At 45.7% G+C, this 16336-nt stretch overlaps 1 pseudogene; it reads right to left on the reverse strand.

The window, feature by feature from the left end:
* Positions 1 to 4578: 4578 nt before the first annotated feature.
* Positions 4579 to 5049, reverse strand: LOC106967785 (succinate dehydrogenase [ubiquinone] cytochrome b small subunit, mitochondrial-like; annotated as a pseudogene).
* Between the last annotated feature and the right edge of the window lie 11287 nt (positions 5050 to 16336).

Consider the following 16336-nt stretch of genomic DNA (forward strand, 5'->3'; position numbering starts at 1 on the left):
TTTTAGAGTAAATACAGTAACATCTCCCGAGCAAGACAATGTACAGATATGGGTCCAAATTTGGGGGCTTGAATCCCAGCTATATCACTTTCTGGTTGGGAGGCCTTACATAACATCTCTGCCTCAGTTTCCCCATTTCATAATGATACTTCTCTCTTAGGGCTGGTATGAAAATTAAATGAATTAGTACATGTGAGTGTTTAGATGACTGCCTGGATCACAATAAATAATCAATAAATGTTGGCTGTCATTGAGCTTGTCAATTAGCTCTGAGACCCTCTGGGTTGAGGTGCCTGATTGGATACAAATTATGTGTAGCATTTTTCCTCAGTAAAGTAACTTTAAAACAGAACAAAAACATAAACTCAAGGCAACAGGGAGAACAAGAGAAGACAAGAGCTATCAAATTTGTGAAGCTACAAATCAGAAGGGCGCGTGGCAGCCGAATCCGCCTAGCTGATGGAGCTGAACGTTATGCCCTCAGTGGAGAATGTGAGAACTCAGCTTGATTCATCCCGCAGAACCTCCCGAAGAACCTCCCGGAGCTCAGAACTGGGTGGCATTGGGTGCCTTCAGAACAGGGGGTAAGGGAGGGGCTCAAACAAGAAGCCAGGGGGTGGGGGCGAACTGTCAAGGAGTAATAAGATTTCTTCCTTACCTCGCACTGCTTGTGGCTGCCCTTTTCCCATCTCGGTACAACACGGAAGGCTTTTCTGCAAAGGAGGGAAATAAAGTCCTGTGTGCTACACAGAAAACAGGCTTCTGGGGGCATGTGCACCTGAATGCTGAGACCCCCAGTTCACTTCTTCATTCATCTTGAAAAATGTCAGCATCCAGAACATTTCCTTGCAATCGGGAGAGAAGACTCTCCCTCGGGGAATCTGGCCAGCCTGAGAAGAAAGACGTTGACTTGGAGGTTCCCAATACACAACGGCTTTGGACCACCCAGGATGAAATGCCAATCTTTCCCTTCCTGCATTTAGGACTTCCAGTCTCTTTTTTTAGAGCTCAGTCTTAGCCAAGAGTAGACAGCCAAGTCTTGTCAGACATCGAGAAAGTTCTCTGACGTGGAATAAAGAGGTCCAAACAGGTAAATAATGAAATCTAGAGGAAATAGAATGGATGCAGTTTAGAAGAAAACTTTTTTTTTTTAAGTTATCATTAATACTCCTGGAGAATGAGGGTGATGTTATCAATGAAGCAAGAACAAAGTGTTACTGAAAAGTCCCCAACTAAAAATAATAACAACAAAAAATGCTTTTGAAAATTAAAATAGGGTGGCAGAAATGAGACACTCAGTAGAAGAACCAGAAGGTAAATGGGAAGAAATTTCCTGGCAAATGGAACAAAAAGAATAAAGAAATGGAAATTAGGAGATATGACATAAGAAATTAGAGGATAAGTATAAAAGATCCAAAATCTGACCAAGAGGAATTTCAAAAGAGAACAGGGAAGGCTAAGGGGACTAGATCATCAAAAATAGTTTAAGAATATTTACCAGAGCTGAAGAACATGACTTTTCAGATTCAAAGAGCCCAGTGAGGGGTGCCTAGGTGGCTCAGTCAGTTAAGTGTCTGACTCTTGATCTCAGCTCAGGTCATGATCTGATGGCTTGTGAGGTTGAGCCCTGCCCCGGGCTCTGCACTGAATGCATGCAGCCTGCTTGGGATTCTCTCTCCCTCACTCTCTGCCCCTTCCCTGCTCACACATGTGCTCACATGTGAGAGCCCCCAAATTAAAAATAAATCCATGTGAAGGGGCATCATTGTGAAATTTCAGAACAAAGAGAAGATCCTACAAGCTTCCAGAGAGAAAAACTAGATCACATATAAAAGAATTCAAATAGCTTCTCAATAGCCACACTGGAAATAAAAGGGCAGTGGAGAAACACCCCGCAAATTATGAAAAAAAAAATTCCAACCTAGAAGAATTATTTCCAACGTAGAATTCTAGAGTCAGGGCGCCTGGGTGGCTCAGTTGGTTGAGCGTCCGACTTCGGCTCAGGTCATGATCTCATGGTCTGTGGGTTCAAGCCCTGTGTTGGGCTCTGTGCTGACAGCTTGGAGCCTGGAGCCTGCTTCCGATCCTGTGTCTCCCTCTCTCTCTGCCCCTCCCCTGCTCTCACTTTGTCTCACTCTGTCTCTCAAAAATAAATAAATGTAAAAAAAATAAAAAAAAAAAGAATTCTAGAGTCAGTTAACAATCAAGCAAATGTGAGGACAGGCACAATAAAGACATCTTTGGGCTCAAGACCTCCACCTCCCATGCATCCTTCTCAAGGAGGCTATTGGAAGTAAAGCAAGGAAGAGAAGGACATGGGATAAAGAAAATTAACTTCAACCCAGAGAAGAAATTATGAGAAATATGGTGAAGGGAGCTCCCAGAGTGACAGCTGTAGACCAGGTGATAGGGCAGGTGTATTTCCCAGGTTGGAGCAGTGTCACGCAAAAGGCAGGTGTGGTGATGAGCATGGCTATACCCTAGACTGTTGGACCATCTTTTTAACCTCATGAGGTTGCTGAAGCACAAATTCCATTCCAACAAGGTATTAAACTAAAAAGAGGAAGACATTAAGGAAACAGGAAATCCAACCCAAAGAGAAACGCAAAAATAATTTAGGGATGGCAGCAAAGAGAAGTCAGTCCCAGGAATACAGCTATGCAGCAGGCCTACAGACCAAAAACCAGCTCCTGTAGGAAAAAGCAAGTCCTCATGAAAGGTGGTTCCAATAGCGAAAGAAAGAAAGAAAGAAAGAAAGAAAGAAAGAAAGAAAGAAAGAAAGAAGAAAGAAAGAAAGAAAGAAAGAAAGAAAGAAAGAAAGAATTAAATTGCTTGATGTTGTTGGCCTTGTAGAAAAACGTTCTGAGAGACTTTTGGAAGTTGTAGGGTTAATTGACAATTAAATGCAAAAAAGTTAAGTAAATGAAAAAGCAAGGCAATTATCCACTACAGATAAAACAAGAATTAAGAAAGGAAACATAATCGTAGTGCACTACAATGCTCACTGTGAATAATATTTGTCTAGGCAGACAATGTAAACAGCGACTATTGATCTAAAAACTGTAATCTACATGAGGAGGAGGAGGGACAGGAAACAGAGGGATGCGGACAGTGGTGTCCAAGAACGAGATTGAGATCCTCATCTACCACAATAGGAAGTCAGTGGATCGCATCTAGAATTGATGAAGTGAAAGATAGCATAAACTTGTTATTTAGAAACACAGGGATGAGGAAACCCAGGGAAACAGCAGTTGGCAGTGCTGGCCCCTGGGGTGGAACCATGTGGAATAGGACAGGTGGAACAAGGAATTTGTATTTTGTTCCAAATACGTTCGTTCAATTTGACGTTTGAAACTGTGTGCACTGCTAAAAAATTAATTTTAAAAATGGATGGATTTTTCCTAGCATCTTTTCTTCCACGTCTCCTCATGGCCTCTGAATGCTCTGGTGTCCTTTTCTGGCTGCCCTGGTCAAGGGCTAAGGCTTAGAAGATGACAATCCCACACACCCTTAAAAACTACCTCTTATTTTTCTACAGGTGTATGTTTCTTTTCTTTTTTTTTTTTTAATTATATAGCATTTTATTTAAAATTTTTTAATGTTTATTTATTTTTGAGAGAGAGAGAGACAAAGAGAGAGGGGAAGGGCCAGAGAGAGAGGGAGACACAGAATCTGAAGCAGGCTCCGGGCTCCAAGCTGTCAGCACAGAGCCCGAAGCGGGGCTCGAACTCACAAATCGCGAGATCATGACCTGAGCTGAAGTTGGATGCTTAACCGACTGAGCCACCCAGACGCCCCTATAGCATTTTATTTTTTTAAAAAAACTTTATTTCATAGAATACATTTTCACATTAGAGATTCCTACAGTGGAAGAATAACTATTACTTACAGTTTTATATTTGTAGAACATTAGGACAAGTAAAATAAACACATTTGAGGATTAAGTCCCAGTTCAGAATCTGTAATATTTTGATACATCTATAAGGGGACCTCTTCCCTACATGGAATTTTTCTACACTCAGAAGCTCTCCAGGCTCCTCCTCCCAAGTTTTAGAAATGAGCAGTATTTCCTAACTTTAAAGCTTCCCTAGGACATGTAACCATTAATAACTGGTATAACAGAGAGGGAAGTTTTCAAAAATTAAACACTGACTAATTTTCTGCAAAGTCTTTACTTGTGAATGAACAGTCTTTCCCTTTCACCATCATTCCCAGGACAAACATATACGTTTGATCAGGTATTGATAGTAATAAAGCTGAATTCCCTTTAAGAATTTGAAAAGCTAACAGGCAAAAGCTCATCTGCAATGTTTAGTTATGCTGAGTCTTATGAGAAGCTGGGAGACAACCCCTATAAACTCACCAGAACAAGGAACTCAGTCCCCAAAATACTTGGATACAATCCCTCTCAAACCTTTTCCTCAAAGACGAAATTCTAAAAATAACAGGGCAATTAGGAGAAGAGGTTTGTCTCACCAATGGACTTACCTGTCATTTCCTCCTTATTGTGAGTTGAATGGTATGCAGGGCAGAGGCAAAAAGGTGTACATCAATTCTCGTGGTATTGAGTCAAAAAGGTCAGAGCTTCCACAGCATGGCAACAGCTTTTGCAGATGCCCACATCATGATAGTTGAAATAACACAGCCCAGCATAGGTTAAAGCTGACAGGGCCAAAACGCCTGCCTTGGCAGTTTTCTGCAAAGCATCTCCAGGAACGTAGTCAGTTAACCATTTATCCAAGGCCCCAGTGACTATGGAGCATGAGGGCTGCAGCCAAGAAGTAGTCCATCGCAGAGCTGGGATTCAAATAAGCAGCTGGAATTAGGCCCAGGAGCAAAATACTGACCACCCTCTCACCAGTCCAGTGGAAAGATACAGCCTTGGAACCAGCATGGTGGTTGGGTGACAGGTGAATGTGTTGTGTTCTACACTGTCCTGGGGTAGGTTGGTCTTGAGACATAAGCAGGTCTGACCACTGGAATTCGGAGAAACGGAGCTTGGCCTCCTTGTGCACCACACAGGACACTCAGCCTCCAGAGATTTGCCATCTTTTATAGGTGTGTGTTTCTTAAAGTGGGCTATTATTTCAAAGAACAGTGCCCTATGTAATTTTATATGGAAGAATGAAGAAAGTGATCATGGCAAGAAAATTAGAACTGTAAATTCCTTAAATGCAAGTTCAACACTTTGCATTTATCAGACATCTTAATTTCTCATGTCCCTAATTTCCTTTTTGACCTCTTGGGAAATCTTTAGTTTCCCCCCTTGCATTCCTGGACTGAAGTCCAGCTCTCAGGCAACTGATGGCTTCCCACATTTCGGGACCCGCTCTGGGGACTCTGTGGGGCTCAGGCTTCTGCTGACTTAAGCCCGTGTCTAGTTCTTTCTAACTGGCTCATCTTCCCCTTGAAAAACAAGGACATCCCCTCCCTTAGAGCAGTGTCCCGCTCACCGCCCAGAGCTTGGCACGGAATATAGTCTAGGATAATTAACTGAATGAATGAACTGCTTTTCTAACCTCAGAACAATCCTTAAACTGCTGTAAGAGCTGAAGGGATCCTAGTTGATCTAGTCCAACCACCTCATTTTGCAAAATCCCTGACAGGAGCCAGCATTTGTTCAGGTCACTTGGTGAGTTAGATACGGAAGTAGGTGTGCATACTCATATCCTCGGGCCACTGTAGCAAAGCACCAAGAAATGGGTGGCATTAAACAACAGGAATCTATTCTCTCATGGTTCTGGAGGCTAGAAGTACAGAATCAAGGTGTGGCCAGGGCCATGCTCCTTCCAAAGGTTCTGGGGGAGGGTCGTTCCTTACCTCTTCCAGCTTCTGGTGGCCCCAAGAGTTCCTTGGCTTGTGAAAGACTAGCTCCAATCTCTGCCTGTCTTCACGTGGCCATCTTCCCTCTGTGCTGGGCGTCTTCGCATGGTGTTCTCCCCACCTATCTTCACATCTTCTTTGTATAAAAACACCAATTATATTGGATAAAAGGCCCACCCTACTCCAACATGACTTCATCTTAACTACATCTGCAACAACCCTATTTCCAGATGAGGTCATATTCTGAGGTAGCAGGAGTTCAGACTTGAACGTAGCTTTGGGGAGGGGACCCATTACCACCCGTAACAAGATGGAAAAAGGATTTTCTGTTTTCTAAACCTGGCCGGTTGGGTTGCCCACTTGTTTGCATGGTTGCTTTTCTGTCCCCTCCCCCTGCCCCCCCAGGCTGGACAGCCTGGCTCCACCCAGCTCCCACCCCGTGAAGACAGCTTGTCCAGCTTGCTGGGAGGAATACTTTAATATTACTGCTTAATGTCAGTTTGCATATTAAAAGAGGCTCTTAAAAAACCATAGATTCCTTTGAGAGCGAAATAAATGGAATAAGTGATTAAATGAGAGACAGAATTTCAAACTCAGTGAAAGGAGTGGGGGGAGATATTTGAGAAAGTGTCCTTCCTGGAACCCCTCCATCGCACTTTGTGAGTTTCCGCCCTCTCCTCATGAGCTCAGATGTGAAGGCAGGCATTTGGGGATAGAAATGCTCGCCCTCATCCAAGAGGATAGATCTCCTCTTCTGCTTCCCATATGCCAGCACCCCTGTATCCCGGGGCTCCAGCAGTGGCTGGGAGGTTGGGAAAGCAGGTGGCGACAGAACATTCCCATAATGCCTGCCTTTGTGCTGTCATCTGTGGTCTGTGCCTTTCTTGCCCACATCCAATGGCCTGTTCCTCTCCAGTTGCCACATTGACCTGACCTGGCTCATGATGACATGGAAACAGGAGCCCAGGGTCACGGGTCTCTTTCTTGCCATGGAAGAACAAGAATGATGGTCTCACCCATTTAGGATGACACAATCTTTTGGGCTGGAACGTGCTGTCTTTTCTTTTTTAAATTGAGACCACAGGCCTCTGTGGATAAGGACAGGCTGTCAGGTCACAATAGCCCTGTGGTGTTTATTTTAAAAGCCACGAGAATAAATCTGATTCATGCCTCTAATGATTCAGCCTTCCCCATAATTGTGAGGGAGGAGAAGTTTTTCTCTACTTCCCCTTCCTTGCTCCTCTTCTCCCTTTAGCCGTCCTAAGGTCCCACCAGTCCTTCTAAAAGCCGTATCTCATGCCTGTGTGTTAACTGGTGTCATCCCTCCAAGGAGGCTTTGCACTATTAAAGAGCAAAGCAGAAAGAGGGACACAGAAGCACCAAGCACCTTTTGTGCAAAGAAGGCAATCTGGGGGGAGTGGGAGGGCTTCCAGTTAGTTCACCGCTAACTCTGCTCAGAATTGATGTAGACAGTGGGCTTTGGTGTTGGGAGCCCAGGCTGCTAGCTAGAGGAGGGCCTAGAGATGGAGGCCCAGGGGCTGACAAGAGCCATGGGGAGCCCAGGGCCCAGGGGCTAGCCACATGGATGAGACCTAGGGAAACCATTATGTTCTTCCACCAAAACAAATTTCAAAGGCAGTGATAAGACAGAAAAGCTGGGTAATGACATGCCTGAGCTTCCTTTCATCTAAGCATCTGGATTCTCTTGAAAGCATTAATTACGTCTTCCTCCCTCTGGATAGAGAAGGAACCCTATGGTTGTCACCGTGGAAGGACATCTCAGCTCACTGGGAAAGCGGAGAGCAATGGACTCAAGCCAGGAGATGGGGTTCCAGCCTTGGCCTGTCAGCATGTGGTTCTCAGGCAAATTCCTTGACTGGAGTCTTAGTTTCATTATGCTACAAATGGGAGAAAGAGTAATAATACTAGTAATGATAATAGTAACCTCTGTGAAACACTTCTGTGGAGCTGGGTGTTGTGTGAGAGCTGCACCTGCCTTATCTCAGGAGGCTGGTACCACCATGGAACCCATTTTGCAGATGAGAACATCAAGTCCTGGAGAGAATGAATGGCTTTGGCAGTAAGTAGAGATGTTGGTGGGTGAACACAGGTCAGCTGAGGGCAAAGCAAGGGCTGATAGGCTGATATGAAAATCTAATGAGACAGTACGTGGCAGAGTGCTCAAGCAGGTTCCACATTGCGTGGTAACAAAAGTGAGTGTCAGGACCAGAGTTCCAGGCCGGGGCTGCCATCCCACCTTCCACCCCAGGCCATAGGCTATTATTGTATCTCTGGGTCCAACTTTCTCAGGGATGGTGCTTGTGCAAGACTTAGATCTCCAGTGGCTTGATTCTGTGGGAGGAACAGCATAGAATGCTCTAGATTAAAACGTTTTGTTCCTTTCAAAACCCCCACACGGCTTCTGAATCCTTTAGTCCAGGAAAGCCAAACCATTCTAGCCTTAATCAATTCTGCACAAGCAATTGTCATAGTGAGATGATAATTGAAAAAAGACTATTCTCTGTGTTACTTTGTACCCCTTCCCAAAGCTTGAGCAACATTGTTAGACGGAGGAAAAAAAACCTGGGGTAGGATATGAAGTGTCTTTTCCCCTTTTGGTGTTGAAAAGATGGCTGATTTTGTAATTAATGGTGTGCACTCTAAATTAGTGACATCAGGGTTCCATAGCATTCGCCTGAGTGCAGGTGAATAACCAGCCAGGAGAAAAGTCCCCATGGCCTGTCACGCCCTCCAAGAGCCTTTTCTCGATTGTCCCCCCCAACTCCTCCCCCTACAAGTTTGCTGGGCACGGTGCTGGGTGCTGCAGTTGCGGGGCGGGGGTGGGGGGGGTGGGGGTGGGGGGAGGATGGGGAGACCCCCGCTGCAGGTGGAGAGCCCTAGGAGTCCACACTTGGCCAGACGGGTGGAAGTATTGACAGAAGAGGTGAAGGGTACGCTAGGCAGGCATAGGAACACGGGATGCTGGGACACAGGATGGTGTCCCAGAGTCCAGCAGGTGAGGCTTGGGGCGCGCTTAGGTCCAGATCCAAAAGGTATCCTGGTAAGTCTCGTGAAATAGGTGGCGTGGCCTACTGGAGCGGGCGGTCCTTGAAGGCGCTGAAGCAAGGATGTGAACGGAGGGACCGGAGTCCTGTGTGGGCGGGCGCCCTCTGGCGGCTGTGGGGCAGTGCAGCGAGGCAGGGAGGAGGGGGCTGCTTCCCCAAGCCTGGGAGACAGACGGCAACGCACTGGCGACCCAGACACATGTGTTCTTTTTAATCCTTGTCCAGCATTCTGCAACAGAAGCTGCTGCCTATTGAATCATCCGTGTAGTTAGTGAGAATCTAAGACACGAAACAAGATTTCCTCAAAAGTAAGTTGTTTCATGATTGCTGTAAGGGTCCCAGCACAAACTGGAACAGAGGAATCATTCGTCAATGGATTGTTAGATCCTTTTATTTTATTCTTATTTTTATTTATTGGGGGGGGGAGATTGTTAAATCCTTTAAAAAATTTTTTTTAAATGTTTATTTATTTTGAGAGAGAGGGAGACACAGAATTGGAAGCAGCTCCAGGCTCTGGGCTGTCAGCACAGAGCCCACCAGGGGCTGGAACCCACCAGCCATGAGATCATGACCTGAGCTGAAGACTGAGCCACCCAGGCGCCCCTGTTAAATCCTTTTTAAAAGTATTGCTGCTGCTGTTCTTCACTTAGGGGTTCACCTGGTGACGGTAATGACAACAGCAAACACTTAGAGAACATTTACTACATGTCCTGCTGTGCTCTAGGAACTTTCAACAGGTCAGTGTGTTAATGTCTGCAACGACCTGTTATTATCTCCCATTTGTTGGTGAGGACATTAAATAAGCAGTTTGGCTCTGGAGCCCCCTCTCGGCTGCTGATCTGCTGTCTCATCACTTGACATGTCCAATGTGCCCAGCATTTAGTGGCACTGAGCTGCAGAGGGTTCTTTAGCCAGAAGATACATGTAAGAGCTTTGTGTACATGTGTATTTTTTGGGAGAGAGGGTCTTTGCTTTAGGCACTTTCTTGGTCTCAATCACTGAGTGGCAGTGTGACTTTGGGCAGGTGGCAGCCCCTCTTTGCCTCAGTTTCCTCATCTGTAGAATGAAGGAGGGGTGGTGAGCCCTGTGATCTCCATGACTTCTTGCAGTTCTGGTATCTGCTGCTCTGAGTTAGTCTGAGAAATATCTGAGCCCCAGGGACCATGCATGGTCCAAGTGCTCTGCTGGGCCCTGGGCTACAGGGGAGTAAGACCAGCCTGTGCCTCCAAGAAGCTTGTGTTCCCCCACAGGGAAACAGCCATTAGGTCCAGTCTCCCTCCCTGACAGCTGGGGCCGGGAGAGGAAAGTTTGATGGGATAGCATCCTGGCTGACCATGAAGGCAGAGCCTCTCTTGGAACAGTGGTGGCACAGAGCCGAGAGTGCGGGACTCCTGTGCCCCAGGCTGCTGTGAGTGGAGTCCTACTCGTGAGGCCAGTGGGCTTCCTACTTAAGCCCTCAGGACAAAGATTCTGCCGTCTCTGCCTGACTCTGAGTTGTGATCTACCAGTGAGCACGGCCTCACTTCCTCCTGTCAGGTTTTCAGTATTAGCTCTTTCTCCAGAATCCAGTGTCATTTTAGGACCTTCTCATCCATCAGCCTGAGCCACCTGCCCCACCCTCAAGGTCACGCCTGAGCTCGTCATGACCCCAGGTTCAGACTCTGCCCTTCCCGTGTTCATCCATCGGCCCCCACTGGCCCTCCCTCACCCTCACAGAGCCCATCAGCCAGCAGGCCCCTCTGCTTCCCTCCCTGTTCAGTCTCTCTGCCCTTCACCTCTCAGTGCCATTCTTGACAACAAACGAGATGCCTCTGGCCCCTGCTCAGTTTAATTCCCTGCCAGGCCAACCACCACGGCAGTTCCCCTGACTCTACGGGTCCCGGGCTTTTTGGGCAGCCACAAGCCAGCAGCACGGGCACTGCATAGTCAGTGCCCACCAGCCGCCTGCCAGGCGGTGGTAGGGGTTTGTCTCGTGAGCACGCCCCCCCCCCCCCCCAGCCACTTACCCCTCAACGGTCTCTGCTCTCGGCACATCTCTAGCCTCCCTTCCGGGTCCCCCTGACTCCCGGCAGACAACCTCGCCTCCTGCTTCAGAAGGAACCAATAACCGGTCACCCCAAAGAAACTCACTCACAGTTCTGTAGCCACACTGCCCAGCCATCTGCACCTCACCCTTCACATGTCCCTTCTCTGCAGGGGCTCCAGTTGTAGTTTTTCTTAACGTAATACATTTATTTAACATTATCTGCAACGTGATTAAAAGGATGGCATGTGGTAGGCATTCTTCTGGGACTTACCTTTTTCACTTACTATGCATCGCTAAGACTCTTCCATTTGGTTGCATGTTTTTGCAATTCATTTGTATGAACTGCTCTGAAATGTTCTGTGTGGGAAAATACCACAAAGGAATGATAAAAAATGGGATTCAGGATGGTGGTCACTTTCAGTGGGGGGTGGCCAAGGGCAGGATGGGGAAGGAATACATAGTAAGTTATTGTCAATAGGCTAGTTCTTATGTAGGACGATAATTTCACAACTGTTTCCTATAATATTAATGTTAGTAAATAAATATCTCAGGTATGTACCTAAGATGAGGATGTGCTATGAACTAAGACATGCAATTATTACTGTTATATATAATCTTGTTATAAAGTATATTAATCATAATCCTTATATATGCTCTTATGTGTATGCATGTATACATAATGTGTAATATATAATACACAGCATGTATTATGTACTATATACTAATAAAATACATTAGTATATATACCATTGTTATGTATTATATAACATACTTTATTATTTTATGACATATTTAATCTTTAATAAAATAAAAAATATATTATCATATATGGTAATAAATTAAAACACTCATACTCCTTACCCCCCATACTGCTCCAGCTGTCACTGTTCTTTTTCCTTCCTTTTCAGAATCACATTGCCATCCTCCCTGTCTTCATTTCCCTATCTCGAACCTTCCTTCTCTTCTGACCCGCGTCATCCCTCTGAAGCAGGTCTTGCCAAGGTCATCAATGGCCTCCGTGTCACTGAATTCAATAGGCACTTTCAGGCTGCCTGTCAGCAGCTGCTGCCACTGTTGACGACTCCCACTTTCTCAGCACACTCTTCCCCTGGACCCCACAGACCACACTCTTTCGTTTCCCTCCTACCACGCTGGCTGCTCCTTCTCAGTCTCCTTTACCAGATCACCCTTCTCCCCCATGTCTTAGAGTCTCCTCAAAACTCCATTTAAGGCTCTTTTCTTACTCTCTCCCTTCATCCATTTCCTCACTTCATCATCCTCATCTGTCCCCCAAGCCGGGTCATTGGTCGTTGGTGACATGTCCAGCCAGACATCTCTTTTGAGCTCTAGATTCAAACGTCTGACAACTTGGATGTCTCGGAGCTCTGCAACGTAGTGTGCCAAAACAAAGCTCACGCCCTCCTCCAGCCGGATCCTTCTCCCATGTTCCCTGTCTCAGCATGGGCAAATGATCCAGCTGGGCCAGTGGTGGCCACCCCTGGCCCTAGTAAGTGGCCCTGGAGTGCACATGGGGCCTCAGTCAGGCCAATCAGAGCCCTTCCTGAGATTTCTTGTGTGCATCTCAGGGAGCAGACTCCCTTGTCTCTTGGATTATGAAGCTGAGGGGGTATGAGATATGAGATGGAGTGTCCTGATGAAAACCTATCTGCAGCAGAGAAAATGATGAGTCTAGGCAAAGTTGAGTCCTGGGGCTTTAAGCGCTGGTTCCTGTCCCCAAGGTTCTTGCCCCCATTTCTGCACTGCTTCCTTTGGTTTGTTGAGCACCTCCACATCTATCCAGTAAACCAAACTTTTTGTTTAAGCTAGTTTCTGGTAAGACCCAGGGGTCCTTGCAGAATGAAGAAACCAAGACCTTATAAGCTCTCCCTGTGTCTCGATCATTAGGATAGACTAAAGTGTGTGTGACTTATATCTGTTGGTTAGCAAGAATGAGTAGGCTTCTAAGGAATGTGGCTAGTGTCCCAGGCCCAGCAAAGACCCTAGGAGCTGGTGGGGCTGAGGCTGGATGATCCACTGGACCCGGCTCCCCCAGCCTCTGGTGGAGTCTTTTGGGAAGAAGTGACTGTCTCAAGGCTTGATCTCTGTGGGGATTGGGCCAGTGTCAGAGAAGCACTATAGCTGTTAGGCAAGTGTCCCTCAGGCCATGTGTGATCCATTTCCACAGCCAAGCAGAGCTTCACTGACAGCCACAATGGCAGAAGTGGGTTCGTGTTACTGTCTGGTTATCTTCCTAGTGTTTGAATGCCAGACTTCAGACCCAGTCTCCCCAGCCTGGGTGTTAGGACAATTCTAGAGGCAGCTGGGGAAGGCCTCAGGAGGGGAAAGCCGACCTTTCTGCAAAAATGGTCCCATGTAGACTGAACAATCAGTGGGATGATCACATCTGCACCCCAAGGTGAGTTGTGGGTCATGGGTGATATTAATAGACAGTACAGTGAGGCTGCAGGCCCAGAGCTAGAGGCCAGGTCAGCAGATGCCATTGCCAGTATGGCACTAAGGAGCATGGAGATGTGGAGGCTGGAATTAGAGACCTGCAGTTTCTTCCAGAAGGAGCCTGTGTTTGGGAGAGGCCTAAAGGATAAGATGAAGGTGCCTCCCTGCATGTCACCAGGAAATAATCACACAAAAATGCAATCTCTGGAAAATAAGCTATAATCCTGAGCCAGATCACCCCTGGGGGATCTGATAAAATCAGTTATCTGGCCCTACAAAGGGGAGGCCAGTTATCTGGCCCTACAAAGGCATATGGGTAGTGAACTAACCAACAGTCCAGTGCTGTTTCCTGTCTGCACTCACCATGTTTCAGTAGCCATGAATGAGAGGGAGAGAATGGAAATGCTCACCATTCTGGTTTCAACACCGCAAGAGGGTTCCTTGTCTCACTGCATTTTGGCATCACCGGAAGAAACTCATGCGGTTGTTTAGATCCAGTGAAGGCAAAAGACAGCTTGGTTTCTTTCAGCCCTCATGAACCTGGCAAATCAACCTACCATCTTAGACCAGGTCTTGTCAAGTGTTTATCTTCCCTTGTTATAGCCAAACATTTCTCACCCAAGCCCATGGTGAGTGTCCATTTTATGGTTAATGGGAATAAGGATATTGTGCTGTCTTCTCAGGAACTTTACAGACAGTAGCCACTGCTTCCTGGCCCTCCCAAGGGCTTTGGGAAAAAATACTGCCCTTAGACCTGAACAAGAGGGGCCCCTGCCTTGAGTCCTGTACTATAGAAGGTCCTGCCCTGATGCTTGCTCCAGCCACACTCTCCATGGGGGTAGAGTCAGCAGGGCCAAGGGAGACAGAGTGCGAGTGGAGCGGGAGGGGGGCGGGTGTTGCAGAGAGAGGGAGACACAGAATCTGAAGCAGACTCCAGGCTCTGAGCTGTCACCACAGAGCTTGATGCGGGGCTCAAATTCATGGATTGCGAGATCATGACCTGAGCTAAAGTCAGATGTTTAACCGACTGAGCCGCCCAGGTGCACTAAAACTTTTTGATGTTTAGATATATGGTATGTGAGCTTCCAAGTATATTCTGGGCCTGCACTTCCAAAGGTTCAGAGTGGTTATGTTGGTCAGGGGTGACCTTTGTTATATGCTGAGACTGTACGAGGCAAAAATCCATCTCTAGAGAGAAGAGTCTCCTGCTGCTTGCTCTGAAGTCAGGGTCTTTTGAGCAGATAAAACAATGGAGGCTGAGATAATCTATTTCAAGTTCATTTAGAATAAGGCCAAGGGTGAGTATGAGAGAGAGAGACAGAGAGAGAGAGAATGTGTGGGTGGATGTGTTGGTTGTATGTGGGGGTGTGCATGAGAGGACTATGCGTGTGTGTGGGGATGTGTGTGGATATGTCTGTACATGCATTAGGTTTAAGAATAGTAGAGGCTGACCTTTAGAAGCCCAAAGGAGTGAAGATTTTATGGTGTCCTTCACTGTACAATTGAAAAATAAAATAATCTTAATCATCAAAATTAGACCCCCAAATTGGGATTTTCCATACCGATTATTTTCTCATTTTGCAGCTGAGGGAACTGTAGTTTAGAGATGTTAAATGACTTGTCCAAGGGCACAGGGTCAGGATTCAGTCCAAGCAGTGTGGCTCCAGAGCTCTAGAACCCAGTTCACTATCATGCATGGCCTCTTGGCCAGAACAGATCTCAGTGAGCTGGGGCCAGTGGGCCAGCTCCCCAAAAGATGGGGAATCTAGAAACCAGGCAGAGAGTACTGAGTATTAGGTAAGTGTTAAGAGCTGCTCAGAAATCAGGTTGTAAGGAGGCTCACTGCTCATCCTTGATCCCTTTGCTGGTGACAAAAAGAGGTTGAGTTCCACGACAGCACTGCTGGGGTCTATCTGTCAGAAAATGGAAGAGTACCGCTTGGGACTGTTTCTGCAAAGTGGAAGCAGAGAAGAGAAATGTCACCTCCTGGTGGTCATCTTTAGTAGTGGCAGCAGGAGGCATAGCAGCCTTAGCTTTGGGGTTGGTGGTTAAGGCAGGGAAACTTTCTTGTGTCCTCCATGGACAATCATTTCCAAGTGCTGTAAAAATCATTATTTCATATATTTTATCCGTTTGCGGGGTATTTATTTTAGCAGGATGGTAAAAATGGTTTCTGTTATTCCATCTTAGCTGGATTCCTATTGATTTCTTTTTTATGGTTATTTTTCTGTTCCATGATATGGAAGCTATATAGTCTTTTAATAAAAATCATCTTTACATTTTTATAAATCATCTCTATGTTTACAACTTTATATGTAAGTGAACCATTATTCCTATAGTAACAATTTAAAAGATGAAATGATTACATCTTTCTCTCATCAGTAATGATAAGTCTAGCATAGTCTACCTCTCTGCTGTTCTAGATGTGTATGTATTCCAATAGCTACTTTTTAAACAATTGCTTTAAGTTTGTTAAATTAATAATGCAAAACTAGACTTCGCTACAAATTTGTGACATAATTGCTTACTACCATTTTTTAATTCAGTGTTTTCCTCATTTGTGAATTATTTACTTACATTGATTTCCCAATCAGCAGGATGCATGACTGGCTAATTTTTTTCAAGTGATGGGCTTGGGATCTTTCCATGTCTAAACATATCTTTATGTTCTCCTCATTCATCAACAATATTCAACCTGCTGCTGACTATGCCTCATTTTAAAATATGACATTGTTTTTCATCACCAAAAAATGTTTTCTTGATTTGAAGTGCTCCCTTTTCATGACTGGCTGGTGCTTTCTGACAAATGGATATTAACAGAGATATTCTTAGCCTTCCTCCTGCTTCTTGCAGTAACTCTGCTTCATTGAGGAGCATGTCTTCCAGTTTGTCAGAATGGCCTCCTTCTTTTGAACTATTAAATCAATAGTTTTAAACTATTACCACATTATTTTTCTCCATGCTGATT

The sequence above is a fragment of the Acinonyx jubatus genome, chromosome A3, assembly GCF_027475565.1.
Source record: "Acinonyx jubatus isolate Ajub_Pintada_27869175 chromosome A3, VMU_Ajub_asm_v1.0, whole genome shotgun sequence".
NCBI classification, from domain to species: Eukaryota; Metazoa; Chordata; class Mammalia; order Carnivora; family Felidae; genus Acinonyx; species Acinonyx jubatus.